Raw genomic sequence first — 17,530 nt, forward strand, 5'->3', positions numbered from 1 at the left:
GGATAGAAAACATTAACGATGCCTTCTTATACCCTATTTCCTTCTTCATTACTGATTCAATAGCTGCTTTCATTGAATTTTCTTCCCAAGATTGTCGAGTAGTTCGACGTTTGTATTTTCTGATCATATTAGGTAACTGTATGCACAAAATAATAATTTTTTCTCTATCTAAGAAAAAATATAATAATAATATATAAATATACAATATGTATTTATATATCTATATCTATATCTATCAATCTATCTATCTATCTGTCTATATATATATACATATATACATATATATATATATATATATATATATATATATATATATATATATATATATATATATATATATATATATATATATATATATATATATATATATATATATTATATATTATATATACATATAAATATATATGTTTTTCAAAAACTGTTGCATTTTTTTCTAAATTGCTAAAATTAAAAGCTTTTTGTTGTTGTTGTTGGTTGTTGAAATACACTGATAAAAAATTGCCACTATTAATATATGATATAATAATAGTAGAAATATAATTTATATCCATATCAATAACTAATTAACAGATTTAAAAACAGCACATTTGGAAAACATCAAGTTAAAACACTTTTTTTGTAATTCTTATAAGTTGTTCTAAGGGAGTTAAAATATTATGGGGAGTTAATTTGTTTCGCCGACAGGGGTTAATTTATTTCAAGTGGAGTCAATCTATTTCAAAATAGATTAACTCCTCGGGTAATTTTTTACGCAACGGGAGGTAATTTATTATGGGGGTTAATTTATTTCATGACATCGGCTCTGACTCTGATTCCAACTCCGACTCCAACTCCAAAGCAAAACTTTTGAAAAATTCTTTGAATTCTTCAAAAATATTACACGCTAATTTTTTTTAAAATTAGCGTGTAATTAAAAATTTTTTTTTTTTTTCAAATATATGAAAAGTTCTTTAAAGATTAAACATTTTCTACATGCACGTGCAATACCGAGAAGTTTTACTTCTCAGTATTGTCGGAGTCGCGATTTTGTTTAGCGACTCCGACTCCGCTATAAATTTCGCGACTCCAACTCCAAGGCTCCGACTCAGACTTCACAGCATTGTTCGAAAAAAAAAGTTGAAGCAATTAGCAAAAAAGAATCATAAATACAGAACATATATATCTGAAGTTTAAAAAGAAATTATTGAAATCCTACAGTTAGATATTTAAAAATTGGTTTCAAATAAATAAACAAATCTATGATTTTTTCGAAAATGTTATTAACTAAAAATAAATCTTAAGTATACCAATTTTTATTTCTTTCTTTATTGATGTTTTTGTAAAATTTTGGTATTATTATACTGATCTACGATAAAAATAAGTTTGCAACATTAGGTTTTAAGAAAAATATTCATTGTACCCAGTGGGTACGCGACCTAAAAAAGACGTCTTTTGAACGTTCAAAAGATATCCAAAACGTTTAAAGGCGTTTAAAAGACATCTCTTTTACGTTCCGTGCCCACTGGGTATTTAAAAACCATAGCCATTTTAAAAGTTAAAAGTTTTTTTACGCATTTTTCTTACACATGCATACCTAAACATAGTGCTCTTTACTAATATATAAACGACTGTGACACACAGACTCAAAAGTTGGAAAAAACTATTTACGAAACCTGAATTCAGAGTTATTTTTGTCATTTAACATTGAAACAATGTTTACGTTTAGTAAGCCATTTGTTTACGGTTTATTTCTCGCAATCACACGCTTCATTCTTTCTTTGAGAACATTTAAAACATCTAACATATAAAGAACAGAGAATCTATGAACATCTAACATCTAAAGAACAAAGAGATATAAAATCTAGAGAACATCTAAAGACTATATTTAACAAAAAGTAAACTTCATAATCTATTTGATCATATTAACTAAGCAAAAATCACAAATAAAAAGGCTGAAACTGAAATGTAAGTTTTTTGTTTCATTAATCTATTGTGCATAATAATATAGACAAAATATTACAAACAGTTTACAATATATAAAAACTTCTTAAAAACACAGTATAAATATTCTAATACAATTTAAATTTTTTTAATATTTAATTTAAAAAAATTAAAATCGTAACAATAAAATTAAAATTAAAATCGTAAAATTAAAATTAAAATCGTAACAATAAAATGAAAAAACGCATTCCACAAAGTAGAATAAAGGTAAAATGTTAAATTTTAAATTGTTTTTTAAGTTGACAAAACTTTGTTTAAATAATTTTAATTAAATAAATTTAATTATTTGTTAACAAAATATTTCATGTAGTTTAATATTTTAACAAATATTAAATTGCTATGAAGTATTAGTAAGTAATATTTCATAGTAAATATGAGTAAGGATTTGTAAAGAAAGATTTCCTTAAAGTTTGTAAGCAATAATAATTTTGTGAGTATTCATAGTCAATAATCCATGTATTCACACGGCATCAATCCAACATCGACCCAACGTTAGATTATGTTGGACGACATCGACCAACTAAATCGAGCGTTGTGATAGTGTTAGACATGCTAACACAACGTTGGTTTTATTCAGAATTATTTAACGTTGTAATAAAACTGTAACTTTACAGTTACTTTATTATTTAACATCTTTAGATGTTAAATAATAAAGTAAAAGTTGGAATTATAACTTTTTAAAAGCGTGGTATTAGCGTTGGTTACACTAACGGGTTTTTTTTATAGGCATTACAACGTTGTAAAAACGTTTGTTTTATTGCTTTACTTTTCATTAGAATAACAACGTTGTTATAAAGTCGTTTGCACTAACGTTGTTTTTCATTATAGTTACAACGTTGTTATTACGTTGTTTACACTAACGTTACTTTTTATTGCAATATGAGCTTTGTTATAACGTTAATTACACTAATGTTACTTTTATCGGAATTAAAACGTTGAAATAACACTTTTTTATATTGGAATGATAACATTTTAATAACTGTGGTAATAACTTTATTACAACGGTAAAAGCTTGTTATTGTTATACTCCGATAAAAATAATAACTTTTTATCGGTGTTACAACTTTATAATAACTATACCAACATTATTATTAATATACCAATTTTTTATGAAGTAAAAATTCTATTATAATTCCGAAAAGTAAATATTATATGAATAAAAAATTCAAATATTTCTTCTTGAACTACAAAATTTTTTGAACATTTCAATTTTAAAAAAATAAATATAATATTAACGGTTTCAACTTTCCAGATAATCATAATGAAATTTTTTTCTACAAAATATTAGTTTATATTAGTGTATATTTTCTTTATCAGTACGGATGTGTAGCATAGTGAAAAGCGCATTGTACTATATAGCATATGATTGGGACTCAAATTTCCAGAGAGCGCAAATATTTGATTAAAAAACACGTTGCTTTAACTTCGAAATCATAACGTTTATTAACGTTGGAAAGTCATATATTATCCATCCTTTCCATTTTTAGCGTTAATACAATGTTAATACAACCTAAATTACGACATTATTTAACGTTGTTCCAACGTTGTTGTGTCTTCTGGGATAAACCTTTTGTAGGTTTATCTACTACCAAAAGACAATATACGAGTTCGATGGTTTTGATGCGTTTTACATAAACAAAATACCGGTGCAATTCGATTGTTTTGTAACCATTCATACAGTTTTTGTAGATGTTTCAGTTAAAAATAAAATAGATGAAAAAGTAAAAAAGATTTCAAGTTTTCTACACCTATTTGTTTAATTGAAAGACATAAGAACTATTTTTTCACAGTGTTTTCATATCGTTATAAAATACGAAGCAAAAACGTGTAAACCACTCCTGCTTAAGTAGAAGCCAGCTTTGTATGAGGTCATCCATCGTAAGGTGCTAATGAATACCCATATCCAGTATTCAATTGGTGCAGTGTTTTGCGTTACTTAATTTTTTCTAGAAAATGATAAAAATCAAAACAAATTATTTCTAGAAAAAAAACGTGGAAGTTGATAAACGCAAACTGTTTTCAAAAACTTTCTAACTTTTATCAATTTTTTATATTTATATGTTTGGAAATACAATGTTTAATTAACAGCTACTGAAATAACACTTAAAAAAAAAAAAAAAAAAAATTAGGCAAAAATTGCTTTTATAATTCCTTTATAATTATATACAATCAAGTCCAAAAATTATTACATAACCTAATTTGTACCTGCGTGTAACAACCGTTTGCTCAATTTTTTTTTCAAACATAACTTTCGTTTGAAATAATTCCAACATAAAAGTTATCTTGTTGAATACTTTCAGTTAAAGCTTAGTTTTATATTGTTTTGGGATCCAAAGCAAAACTCGACATTTTTGTTAAAAACAAATTTATTTAGATTTGCACCCAACCAAAACAAGTTGAGCTAAATAACAAAGTATCGTGGATTGAAATAAATGATGCAATTCTTTTTAAATATTTTTGTATACTTTTTTTGTATGGATATTTTTTATATATTATACGACAGTTAATCTTTAAAAAGTTATGTTGAATTCAGAAAAACTTCTTTGTTTGCAATTTCTTTGTGTTCTTCATTATTCTTCTTTTTACTGTAGTTTCATTCTTTTCAATGTTTTTCATTCATAAAAATACTCAGACAATAGAATCGCACATTCAGACCATCTAATCAGTAAGGGGAAAAAGCAATTTTTAGATTTTTTATTTATTTAGTGGATTTTATGAGTTGTGGGCAGGCAAGCATAACACATCGTAAGTTTTTTTAATTTTTCTTTGAATTTTAGTCTAATACTTTCTCAATCTGTTTAACTAACAGTTTGTCTAACCACTGCGCAACGGCTGGTTAAAACAAGAGTTAAACAACAGTTCGTCCAAGTTTTATCACTAACTGTGACACTTTTCTGTAAAGTTAATAGGATTGTTTTTATCTTGCTTATAGTAGAAGCTAAATTTAACTTCCGCTGTGTGCAACTTAACTTCCAAGCTAACTGTAAGCAATATAAAAACTTTCCTATTAACTTTACGGAATAGTGTCACAGCTTGTTCTAAAACTCGAACGATCTGTTACAACAGTTAAACAACAGTCAAACTGTTGTTTAACTGTTGTTTTAAGCAATCGTTGCGCAGTGGTTAGAGCGCTTTCGTTAGAAGCAGAGATCCAGAGTTCTAAGCGAGCTCTAGGCATTATTCACGCTATCGGTAATCTTCCACTAATCGGTAATCTTCCAAGGTGCTCTGATAAAAAAATTAAAAAATAATAATAATAAGAGGTAACGCAATGCACTAATATCCCAAGAGTCCGATTTAAAATTTGCATCTCACATTTTTATTAAAATCTAAAATCATTTTTAAACAGCTTACCTTATTGTTACCCATATGGATCTGTCCTTGAGCCATAATTATTTCCATTGGTAACTTTAGTGCCTACTACACCGAACAGTTCGGCTTTAGTACCCTGACAATTTTGGCTCTAAAGTTCGAAATTTTTTCCATCAAAATTTCTTACTCAGATAGATAACCTTGAAGCTCGTTTTTCAGATAACCTTAATTACTTATCTTCATCCGTTCTCGCGTTTGACGTAAGCTCATACTAAGTTTTATCTTATTTAAGTGATTCAGATTATGCTATGATCTTACTAAAACTTTTATCTCATACTTTTTTGACATCAGATTTACTCTTGCACTTCTTACTATTTAAAGTTGACAGGGATTTATTTTTTGATTTTTTTTTTTTTTTGTGATCGTTCTTGGGCTGATGGTTTTTGTCTCACTGCAAACAATTGCGCCTGTTTAATAACCTCTAGGGTTCAGGTAGGTATGGAAGCTTTTATGTCTTCTTTTCAGCATAAAGACAAGCTTTACTCTGCTCCATCGAGTTCTCTTTTTTTGAAGCTGCTATTTCTAATTGTAAATATTTTTTGTTGACGTTTTGCTAACTCATTTTGTCAACTCAATTTACAGTTTTTTTAATTGTTCTGTTAACAGCTTTTTTAAGTGTTCTGTTAACAGCTTTTTTAAGTGTTCCGTTAACGCCCAGTGGGCACGGTACGTTTTTAAAACGTTTTTTAGACGTTTTTATAAGGTTTAAACCTAATAAAAACGTCCAAAGAACGTTTTAAAAACGCACTGTGCCCACTGGGCACCTTTGTAACTCTCTTTGCTTTTTTAACTACCATTATAATTTGTGTTTGCTTGCGGAGTAAACTTGTTTTTTTTTTAAAAAAGTTTTTGTTTTTTTAAATTTAATTCATTAAGCAACAATATATCATTTTTGTATCTAATACTTGCATTATTTTTAAGGTTATTTAGTAACTACACGTTGTCACACGACTACAGCTAAAAGATAATGGCAATCCAGCCAGAAATTATCCGATTAGTGTCTCTGTAAATTTACAGTAAGCTCAAACACATTACAACAACATTGCATCTAACTTCTTTTTAAAATTATTGACGTTTTGTTATGTCAATTTTTAACCAATTTTTAAACTAATTAAAGTCAAATTTTTGATATGTCAATTTTTATCTCAATAACTTTGCGGGTGTCATGTAAATTAAAATTTTTTTTTTGCCAATTAATTGACTTGCCAACAGTAGTTTTTCTAACAGTGTTTTTCAAATCTTTATTTTTATTTGAAAAAACATCCGAATCGTTGCTTTTTAATGATGCAAGCAAATTCTTCAGAGACTGCTTCTAGCTGTGAAAAATAATCTGCAAGCTTATAAAGAAAAGACATAATGTGATTACATTACCTACTTTCTCCAGCTGGGAAAGTACAAAATGCTCTTTTAAAATTACTGGTAACCCTGCTGATATGAACTAGAATACCTCTAATTTTTGTTATTTTACTATAACAATAAAACTAGTCAGTGTGGTTGTCTGAAAACAAATCATTGTCATCGTCATAAAAAGTAGCGTCAGCATTTAAAAAAAGTAGCGTCAGCCTTTAAAAAGTAGCGTCAGCATGTAAAAAGTAGCGTCAGCATGTAAAAAGTAGCGTCAGCGTGTAATAAAGTAATGTAATCGGCATGTAAAAAGTAGCATCAGCATGTAAAAAGTAGCGTCAGCATATAATAAAAGTAGCGTCAGCATGTAAAAAAAGTAGCGTCAGCATGTAAAAAGTCGCGTCAGCATGTAAAAAGAAGGGTCAGCATGTAAAAAAAGTAGTGTCAGCATGTAAAAAGTAACTTTTTAAAAATGCTTAATTTTTGAATTTGCCAGTCAAGGTACAATATTATTTATTCACTATGTTTGTTTTATAATAATGATTCATTATCTGTTTTTAGTTTGTATGTGGAAAAATTTGTAATAAAATTAAAATATCAAGATTTATTTAAAGAATAATCTTGTTTACCAGTATTGTTTCAGTGGTAGTAGTTGTCATTACTTTCCAATTTTAATGTTTCAATTTTATCGTTGCCACAACCAAGATTAGATTTATTTAAATGTTACATTTTCACTTATATTTTACAAAAATATTTATGACTCCAATTGTTCACATTTTGATTAAGCTGCTTTAATGCACTTAACAGTTTAAAACAATGGCTTTAAATTTTAATTTTTACAGCCATTGTTTCAAACATTACTTTGATTTTAAATTTTAAAGCCATTGTTCCTAACCATTACGAAAAAAAAAAAGAAAAAAATTTTAAAATTAGGAGTTTTTGCTTCTTCACTGAGGCATAGTGCAATGGTTTATACTTTAAACAATTGCACTATGCCTCAGTGAAGTAGCAATACCTCCTTATTTTAAAATTATTTTTTTTAAACTTTTTTTCGTACTCTCAGACATATATATTAGTGATATTATAATATTAAGCTTATATTATTATATTATTATATAATCATATATTATTATTTAATTATACTTATATTATATATTATATATATTATACATTGTGTTATATATTATGTATATATTATATATATACTTATACTATTATATTATTATATAAGTTTATATTAATTATAATGTTAACCATAATATTAAGGTATTGAGATTGTAATTTTATTTAATTAATGGTTAAGTAAGGCTTTTAGTGAGCGTAATAATAGAAAAAGTAAAATTCCGTGAAATTCGCGACATTTTTATTTTATAAAGTGATTCTAAAATCTAAAATTTTTTTTCTCTAAAATTATGGATAATAAAGGTTTCTTTAATATTTATGCAAATAAATATTTGTATTATACAAAAAAATATTTTTGTTTGTATATTTAAAATCAAAACTAAATAAATGTAAAACTTTTTTTTATCATTTTCTATTTTTAAAGTTAACTATAAAAAAAGTCCCACAATGCGACAGTGTTTCCAACTTTATTTTTTTAAAGTTAACTATAAAAAAATTCCCACAATGCTACAGTGTTTCCAACTTTATTTTTTTAAAGTTAACTATAAAAAAATTCCCACAATGCTACAGTGTTTCCAACTTTATTTTTGCTCCTTAAATTGATCAAAGCAATGTAAACAATCTAGCTGCACAAAATTGTACAATTTTGTTTAATTCGCATTTGAAATTTCAACTTATTATCGAAATATAATTAAAAATGTTTTTTTTGTATGCGTCAACATTCTTAAGAAGCCATTGCTATACAAATATCCAATAGAGAAATGTGAGAAATCAGGTTGTTTTAGTTGTAATATTCTAAGATTTTTTACTTAATTTATTATTATTAATTTTTTTTTCTATAATATTCTAAAATTTCAACTTCAATTATCTTTTATGGGTGGAATCAAAAGTGACGCGTGGTTAAACGTGTGTACGCATACTGTACGCTTAAAAGCTGCGCATGAAAAATGTTTTTATTAACAAATTTGAATTTCTTGACTCAAAAAACTTTTTCAACATTTAAAATGTTTATTTACTAAGTTTGTTAAAATTTTTTGAACTTTTGCCTTTTTTAAATCATTCTGAGGCATAGTGTATTGCTTTAAAACAATGCTTTGAAAAGTTCAATCTATGGTGTTTTGATGCCGTGTCAGGGTTGTCAGGTGTCGAACTATTATTATTATTATTTTTTTAAAGTCAATTCACAAATTAATCGAAAAAGAAATCGCTACGTTAGAATTATCTTGTTCTAAGTCCATGTTTTTGCAAACTGAGAAAATCGATGTCAAAGTTTGAGTTTGTTTGATGCTAAATTGAAAAAAGTATTTGAGAATTAAAGTTTTTCTTTAGATTTATGACTGTTTCGTTGTTTATTTTTAAATAAAAAAAACTTATATAAATTACACTAACGCCTTTATTTTCCCGCCCTCTTTTGGAGATTTAAAATAACTTTAGCTTTTTGTAAAATACAAAAATGTTATTTTGTTACATCTTATATATTAAATATATTAACTAAGACATGTTTAAAATCGATGAAGTTTTGTTCTAGGTAGTCATTCTTCTTACGCAGTGGGTACCCCCACGCCCTTAAATTAGGGTTGGTTGGGACCCAACAAATCTATGGGAACTCTTTTTAAAATAAATGGAGTTTTTTTTTGTAGTACCTAAAAATGGAAGTTTTTTTTATAATTTTGGGGCCTTAATGAGGGTTATTTATTTTGGGAGGTTCTCAGACCCACTAGAGCTACTGCACTGTTCTTACAAGTTTATTTAATACCTGTTCCCGCCAGCTCTGAGCAAGACTAAAAGATCTACTTTAAACCAGAACACTTCGCTACATATCTATTTTTCTCTCTATCTCTCTCTCTCTCTCTCTCTCTCTCTCTCTCTCTCTCTCTCTCTCTCTCTCTCTCTATATATATATATATATACATATATATATATATATATATATATATATATATATATATATATATATATATATATGTATATGTATATATATATATATATGTATATATATATATATATATATATATATATATATATATATATACATACAGGGATATATATATATATATACAGGGATATATATATATATATATATATATACATATATATATATATATATATATATATATATATATATATATATATATATATATATATATATATATATATATATATATATATATATATATACAGGAAAGGGATGAAAAATATTTATTAAAGAAATAGCTTTTTTAAAGTTTTCCATAAATTATTTAAGTATTACAGTTGATATTAACACAACAATGAAACTAATCTAATTACAAATAACATGCAAGATGAACCTGATTTTATATTTCTTATACCTGTGATTCCATTACAAGAGTCCATCACAAATAAAAAGCTAAAGAAGGAATTTTATCAAGATTTCAAAATAATAATAGTTATATGTTTTATATATAACAGAGAAAATCATATTTATAAAAAGTTCACTTTATTAATGCTTTGTAAAACGCAATATCAGCAGCAGGCATGTATGAATACATGGCAATGATATCATTAGCTTTTTCAATAGATAAAGGCTGATAAGGAGCACATAAGCAAGCTGCCAACGGTATATTTGTCTTTAATGGTTTGGTAGTAATGCTTAATGCTGCTCGCTTGACAGACTTATTAATACAAGCTTGTGAATAATTATCTGAAAATGAGGTTTTAAAAAAAACATGGTATGGCAGTCCATTTTGATAAACAAGATTTTTATCTCTAATATCTCTAATTTTATCTCTAAGGCGCTAACTTATAAGTTGACAATCTAGCAACAATTGAAAAATTCTTCACATATTTTTTTTATTTTATTTTAATTCACCTCCACAAAGCCAAGAAGGCCACTACAGACGAAGAGGCTGATTAAAGGTGGTTTCAACCCTCTCTCAACTCTCTAACTCCAAAACACGAACCTTGACAAACATGGCTGCAAAAACGGAGAAACAAGTTGAGTGCGGTACTACCAGGAACGTGGTGGGGATTGAAGTCGGAACCTCTCGCTTATGAAGTGAGCGCTCTACCACTACACCACTACCGCGTAACTAACTGTAACCACTACCGCATCTACTAATTGCATTTGGTAAACACAGAATGGTTTTTTACGGTTTACATTTATAATAACCTTTCTTATTAAGCGAACAGTGACCAGTTAAGTTATAATTTGAAAGTTTTTGTTTGTAATAAAAGTTTCCGACATTGGCTCGAGGCAAACTTAAAACATTTTCAAGATAAATACAAACAATTGCAGTTTTAAGATCAGCATTTTGACAATCTTTTTCACGTTCAGTTTTGGTATCATTTCTTAATGTTATGTGATTATTATAACTATCTGTCTGCTGATTGCTTGCATTAACAATTCAAAGCATGTGTCACATCAGTCTTTCTTTGGTTTTTAAAATTCTATGAAAACATATGTTCTTTTACTGATATTTAGTCACTTTCATCTCAATATATACTTTAAGAAAGATCATACAATTTACCTATATTGAGTGTTCCTTCCATTTATTCTTTGTGTCTTTTTCCTGCAAAAATGAGCCTTAATTCTTAGGAAAAGGTTTATATGGTTTCGTACAACTTTTTTAGAATCTTGTGGTAAGCTTTTTTTTACATGTCTTCCAAATTTTGATTGCATTGGCGTTCCAGTAGTTAAGCATTTATTAAATTAGTAAGAGTAAAAAATTCTTTGACTAATAATATTCAATGTTGAAAGATAGTAAGATCTACAAACTCTATATTGTGTATTAGAAACAAAGAAGCAATAATAATAAGACATTTTTCTTCTCGAACTTTCACCAGCAGCTGTCCAAGAGCGGTAGTTTTTAAATAGAAATATTTTTTACCATCATCGTCTTAGGCCCAAAAGTTATCAAATGAAACTTGACGCTCAATTCAGTTATATTAGTTGAGCATTTGAATTTACAATTTCTGTAACTTTTTAGCGTTACGATAAGATCTATCGTAACGCTAAAAAGTCTGGCACTTGTTTACCTTTCGAATTTTTATAAGCTTTACCCGGCTGACGTTGCATTTTTCTAATTATTTATTTTCAAGCACTCGTATCACCTTTACGTTTCCTCGATACTCCACCATGGGGTGACCTACGAGAAGGTGTAATACCAAGCAGCTCTAAAGATTAAAAAACGCCGTTACTTTTATATTTAATTATCCAGGATGCATAAATAATAAATTATTTTGTTTTTTATGCATCCTGGATAATCAAAAAAAAAAAAGTTGGCAATCATAATACTAATTAATAAAAAAATACCTTCGTTTTGATTTAGACATATTCCATTTCTTGGTCAATATTTTTAGTTGCCATTTTGAAAATAATAAAAGCAACAAAATTATACCGTATATGTAATTGTAAATATATGATTGCTTGATCGTAGATAGAATTAGATAACATTTTCAATTTGTTAGTTGGGAGATAGAACAATGCAATATGACATTCAACATTTTATTAAAAGTTTTATATGTTTTCAATATAACTAAAATAGAAAAACATAGTGCAAAACTATTCAAAAATTATAAAAACTCCATTTTTTGAAAAAGTGGAGATAGAACAAATTAATTCTAACGTCGAGAAATGTTAAAAAATCTTTGAATTTGACGCATCCTTTTTATATGCTGAAAAATTTCTGTTTAATGTAATTCTTGACAAGAAACTTAATGATAAAACATTCTAAGTTTAAAACAACTTATTTGATAAAGGAAATATCAATGATATATTATATAAACAAGATGTCTAGCTTCGATCCAAAAAGTGAAGCCGCTTTTGCCCTTTTTACAAATGGCGGATTAACTTTGCAAACAAATATGATTTAACTTTTCTTTTCTTAAATAAAGTAAGTACATATTAAATTAAATTCTTTTTATGGAAAAGTGTTATAAGGAAATTAAAATACTTGTAAAATAATAACTTATGATTTGCTTTTATATATATTTTCACAACTAGATATTAGTTACAATTTGCTTCACATCATCAATATAAGCAAAGTATACTTCTGTTACAAAGTATTATGTTTAACCAAGTACTGCTAAAATATATCTAGCAAAAAAAGAAAAGCAGAAAAAATAACACTCAGTTAAATAAGAGGAAAAAGTTAAAAAAAAAATAAAATAAAATAAAATAATTTTAAATTTAGGAAGCATTAGTTGAATAAATTATGAGAGACTTAAGATAGATTATAAGTCTTATCATCGTTGTTAATGTTAAGATAATTGCTATCATCGAGAACTTTGGAGTAATACGCAAGATACACATGAACATTGTGATTCTTATGCACAAATATTTTAAATATTATTGCAATAAAATTTTGTTTTGTTTTTTATAGTTGTATAATGAATTTTGCGTTTTTTATTTATTTATGTTTTTTAGAGATAAATGTTTTTTAAGATTGTTTTAGTTCAAATTTTGATTTATCATGTGAACTTTATTAGCATAGATATTAATTTGATAAATGTTTAGCGCTTTCATTTGTCACTATCGTTCTGTCGATAAAGAGACACTAATTTTATCTTGTGTGTGCTATCCCAAGCAATATTAACGTATGTGAGATGACTATCTATAACCGAAAAATAAAGAATTTTCAAGTTTATTTGTGATAAAAAAGGTCTAGCTTTGAAAAGTAAACCAAGATTTTTAGATATTTGAGTGTGATGGCCTTTATGTGGGCTGTCCATGAAACATTTTTGTCTACAACCACTCCAAGAAATTTATTTGTTTGGGTTCTTGTTGTTGAAATTGATGCTTAGATTCTTAAATTCATTTCCGATTAAAAAAGGATAAAAGTTTTTAATAGAAAAGTGAAACGACAGACGCTTTTGTAGCATTTTTATGAATAATCCTTTTTAATAAACCAAAGTTAATAAAAATACTTTTATAAGTATTTAGTTTACTGCAGCCGTGATGCAGTTTTTAGAGCGCTTGCTGTAGAAGCAGGAGGTCCAGGTTCAAAACGAGTTCTGGACATATTCTCACGTCACGGTAAGGAAGGAGGCGTGAACTTCCTGGTTAAATGCACTTCCGCGGTGCTCTGTGACAAGACCGTTAGGTCTTCTTGGGGCATCTTAATTAAAAAAAAAAGTTTTTTTGTCACAAAATTATGACAAAATTTGTCGAAACCAAATAACAGATATTGGACAACGCTTAAACATGTTTTTCAATATATAAAGGGTACTCTGGACTGTTCCTTAACTTTTAGAAAAACGCAACAAAGTATTGGTTTGAATGCGTTTTTTGATGCTGATTGAGAGCATCCTGCAGTGATCGAAGAAGTATTATTGATTTTTGTTTTAGTCTTTACCAGAGTAGTCTAATTATAGCTTGGAAATCTAAAAAACAAGCCTCTGTTACTCTTTCAACATGCGGAGCTGAATATATGGCAATATCTGCCACATGTTAAGAGGTAGCATAGCTTACCCAATTCCTGAAGGATTTATTTCTAGAAATTACTGCACCAGTGAATGTCAAATGCAATAACAAAGTTTCAATTGCCTTATCAAAGAATCCAGTAAAACATTCACGTTCAAAAAACATCGATATACGACACCATTTTATAAGAGAGTATCTTCACAATGGTAAGATAACCTTATGTACCATCAAACGAAAACTTAGCGGATACTTTTACGAAACCATTTAAAAAGGACTCAATGAAAATATTTAGAGACGTTTTATTTGGAACTTGACTTTTTCGTAAATTTATATTTTGACATCATGTGGGGGGTGTTATATTGATGTCATCTGCACGGCCGTTATATTTATTATTGTAATTACGGACCACTAAGTAGTTAATCTGAGTTGCACTAGCACGCGTATCAATATGGCCGCTTCCTAATACTATTATATAGGTTATATATTTAGTTAGTATTTATTCCTCAATTATGACTAATCCCAACTTAACAGTTTTTAAATTATCTTTAATTTATTCGGAACTTTTGACTTGCATTTTTAACTTTTATTCCACGCATTGGCTCCTGCTTTTGCCATTTTTACAAACGACGCACTATATTTATAAACAAGACAAAAAAAGCGGCTTCTTTTTTTGTCCTAAAAAATCTCGCAAGTTAGATACCTAGATCATAAAATATATCATTGGGAAAAACATACTATTAAATAGTCTTACTGGTCTCAAGTTTGCTTTTTTTTTGTTGTTGCTTTTTTCGCAGTTTCTATTTGCTTTTTTGATACAGGCGAATAGTGTATTGCGTATAATACAGAAATGCGTTAAGTTATCACTGAGTTATCATGCGTTAAGTAAACGCTGAAATTCAAAGTCTATAGTTTTCTTTCACGATTTTTTTGCATCGAAATTTCTTTTTCTATCTTGTTAGTCAAATATAAACTAAAAAATACCAAAATTCATTGTAGATTCTTGACTGTTGTCAGTTTGTTTTAGATATAAACAAATAGATGGTGTAATTACAATTACGGCTGGATAGTTAAGTTGGTTAAAGCGTCAAACATAAAAAGTTAAAACCCGGACTATTGTACGAACAGGTTCAAATCCTGCCACCGCCAACTCAGCGCTTCTGTACGCAAAAATGTTGGTCAATAACGGAAGCGACTTTGGATTAGTCTTAATGACTATTTGTGGCTGTTCCTATGCTAAGCCAACAATATCTTTGGATTATACCATTGTATAGAAAAATATAGCTTGAAATTTCAAATAAAATAAATTAATAAATTTATGTGCCTATTGCGTAAACTAGTTTAATTTACATTTTAGTTGAACATTAAGTTTAGATAGAAAAATGATAGTAACCAAATGATTACGAAACTAATTCAATCTTTTAAAGCGTAATTGCGTTAAAAAATGGCTGAGAACGTTATGGTTTGTTTGTCAAAGATGGAGCTGAATGGATATTTTTTTCTTTTATTGCTGGCCGGTGTTAAGTTGTTTTCACAGAATAAATTGATTGATTGAGTTTGCAACGCTCAAACTGATTGTATTTGACGATTATTTAAAATGTCTAAAGTGTTTGCTTCAAATGCTTTGGTTTTTCAAGTGTTAAGCATGCTTTCTTATACAGCGTAACTTGTTAACAAGTAAACAGATGTGTTTATTTATTTTTTCTTGGTTAGCTTTCTTTGCAGAGTAAAATATTTTTTTTGTAAATTAAGTTTTTTTTATTTGATGTATTTAGTTTTCGGGTAAAAAGACAAACTTTGAAATTAGATTTTAAATTAAAAAAAACGAATTTTATTTTGCTAACTTTTTCTAATCATCTGAATGCAATTAAAAAAGATCTGCTTAATAATAGTAATTATATATATATATATATATATATATATATATATATATATAAATATATATATATATAATTATTATATATATATATATAATAATTAATGCAATCATTATTATCAAAAATGATATCACAGAAACAACTGAAATAAAAGATTTAGCCAACATACTGCTCATAAAATACAGTTTTATGAAATGCGATTTAATAAAAATATCTTAAAAGAAAATAAAAAACAAATATATACAAGAGAGAGTATTTTAATAAAAGTATTAACAGTGCTATATTGCTTTTATGAATATTATTATTCTAGTAGCATGAAATGGTTAAAAAAACCACCTTGAAATTAATTAACTTTACCTTTTTATAAACAAATCAGAAAATTTTAAAGAAATTTTATTTCTCGGCAAATAAGAGCAGATAAAAGAAAGAAATACAGTCTCGTCCACAATTATTTTCGTCGCGTCCATAATTATTTTCGTTGCAGTCCATAATTATCTTCGTCGGGTCCATAATTATTTTCGTCGCGTCCAAAATTATTTTCGTAATAAAAATACTTTATTTTTCAAATGTTTTACAGTAAATTAAGAAAAACAATTCAAGCATAATTTAATCACATAAATTCATTACACTGAATTCCTTTAACACCCACTCACGCATGTGAGAATAATAATTTTCAAAAGAGTATTCAATAAAATCTGTTAAAATCTCAGTAATAATGCGGTAGCGGTGTAGTAGTAAAGCGCTCGCTTCATAAGCGAGAGGTTCCAAGTTCTATCCCCACCACGTCCGTGGTAGTACCGCGCTCAACTTGTTTCTCCGCGCATCTGCCTTGTTCGTATCCATAATGTTGTGAATTGTGCAAATTAAAACTGGTTTTATCAATATAAATCAGATCAGATTTTTGCAAAAAAGAAACATGATTGCAAAACGTGAACCTTGTTGCTATTACATAAGCTGAATTTCTCGCAACAACGGCCGATTTAAGCCTTTTACCGGTATATCCTATTTGTTTTAATTCTCTTTTAATTGTAGTTGTCAAACATTTATGTTCTTCGGGCATTAACTCTGCAATGTCGATCGTAGTTAATGCATTATTTACATTAATTAGTAATTCAATTTCTCTCTTTCTTTCAATATTATATTGTGCCGCTCTGCCACGCTTTTTAGGCGCTGTATTTTGATTCAAGTTTTCGTATCAGGTTTTTAAATCGTCCTAATTGAAAGACCTATTGCATTTGCAATAGATCGACTTGATTCGTTGCTATTCATCATTCTTTTTATAGTAGAAATATTTTCTTCGGTTGCAGTTTTGTTTTTTGTTTGTTCTTCTTTTTCGACATTCGAATGAATGTATTGCTTTCGAATTCGAATTCGATTTCGAATTCGAAATTCGAATTTCAAAAATTCGAATTCGAATTTCGAAATTCGAATTCGAATGTTTGTATTGTTTTCGTTT

The 17,530-nt window shown here is 27.7% G+C and overlaps 1 protein-coding gene across 2 annotated transcripts in view; it reads left to right on the forward strand.

Annotated features, from left to right (window-relative positions):
- Positions 1 to 1,712: 1,712 nt before the first annotated feature.
- LOC136079836 (uncharacterized) overlaps positions 1,713 to 17,530 on the forward strand; it is a 96,663-nt gene continuing 80,845 nt past the window's right edge. Inside the window, exons 1-2 of one of the 2 annotated variants that reach the window (XM_065796448.1) lie at positions 1,796 to 1,944; positions 4,687 to 4,725. The gene's annotated coding sequence lies outside the window, so the exon portion shown is untranslated. Of the gene's footprint in view, positions 1,945 to 4,686; positions 4,726 to 17,530 lie in introns of both variants that reach the window. The other variant, XM_065796447.1, reaches the window with a different exon arrangement.

The sequence above is a fragment of the Hydra vulgaris genome, chromosome 04, assembly GCF_038396675.1.
Source record: "Hydra vulgaris chromosome 04, alternate assembly HydraT2T_AEP".
In the NCBI taxonomy this organism is placed as follows: domain Eukaryota; kingdom Metazoa; phylum Cnidaria; class Hydrozoa; order Anthoathecata; family Hydridae; genus Hydra; species Hydra vulgaris.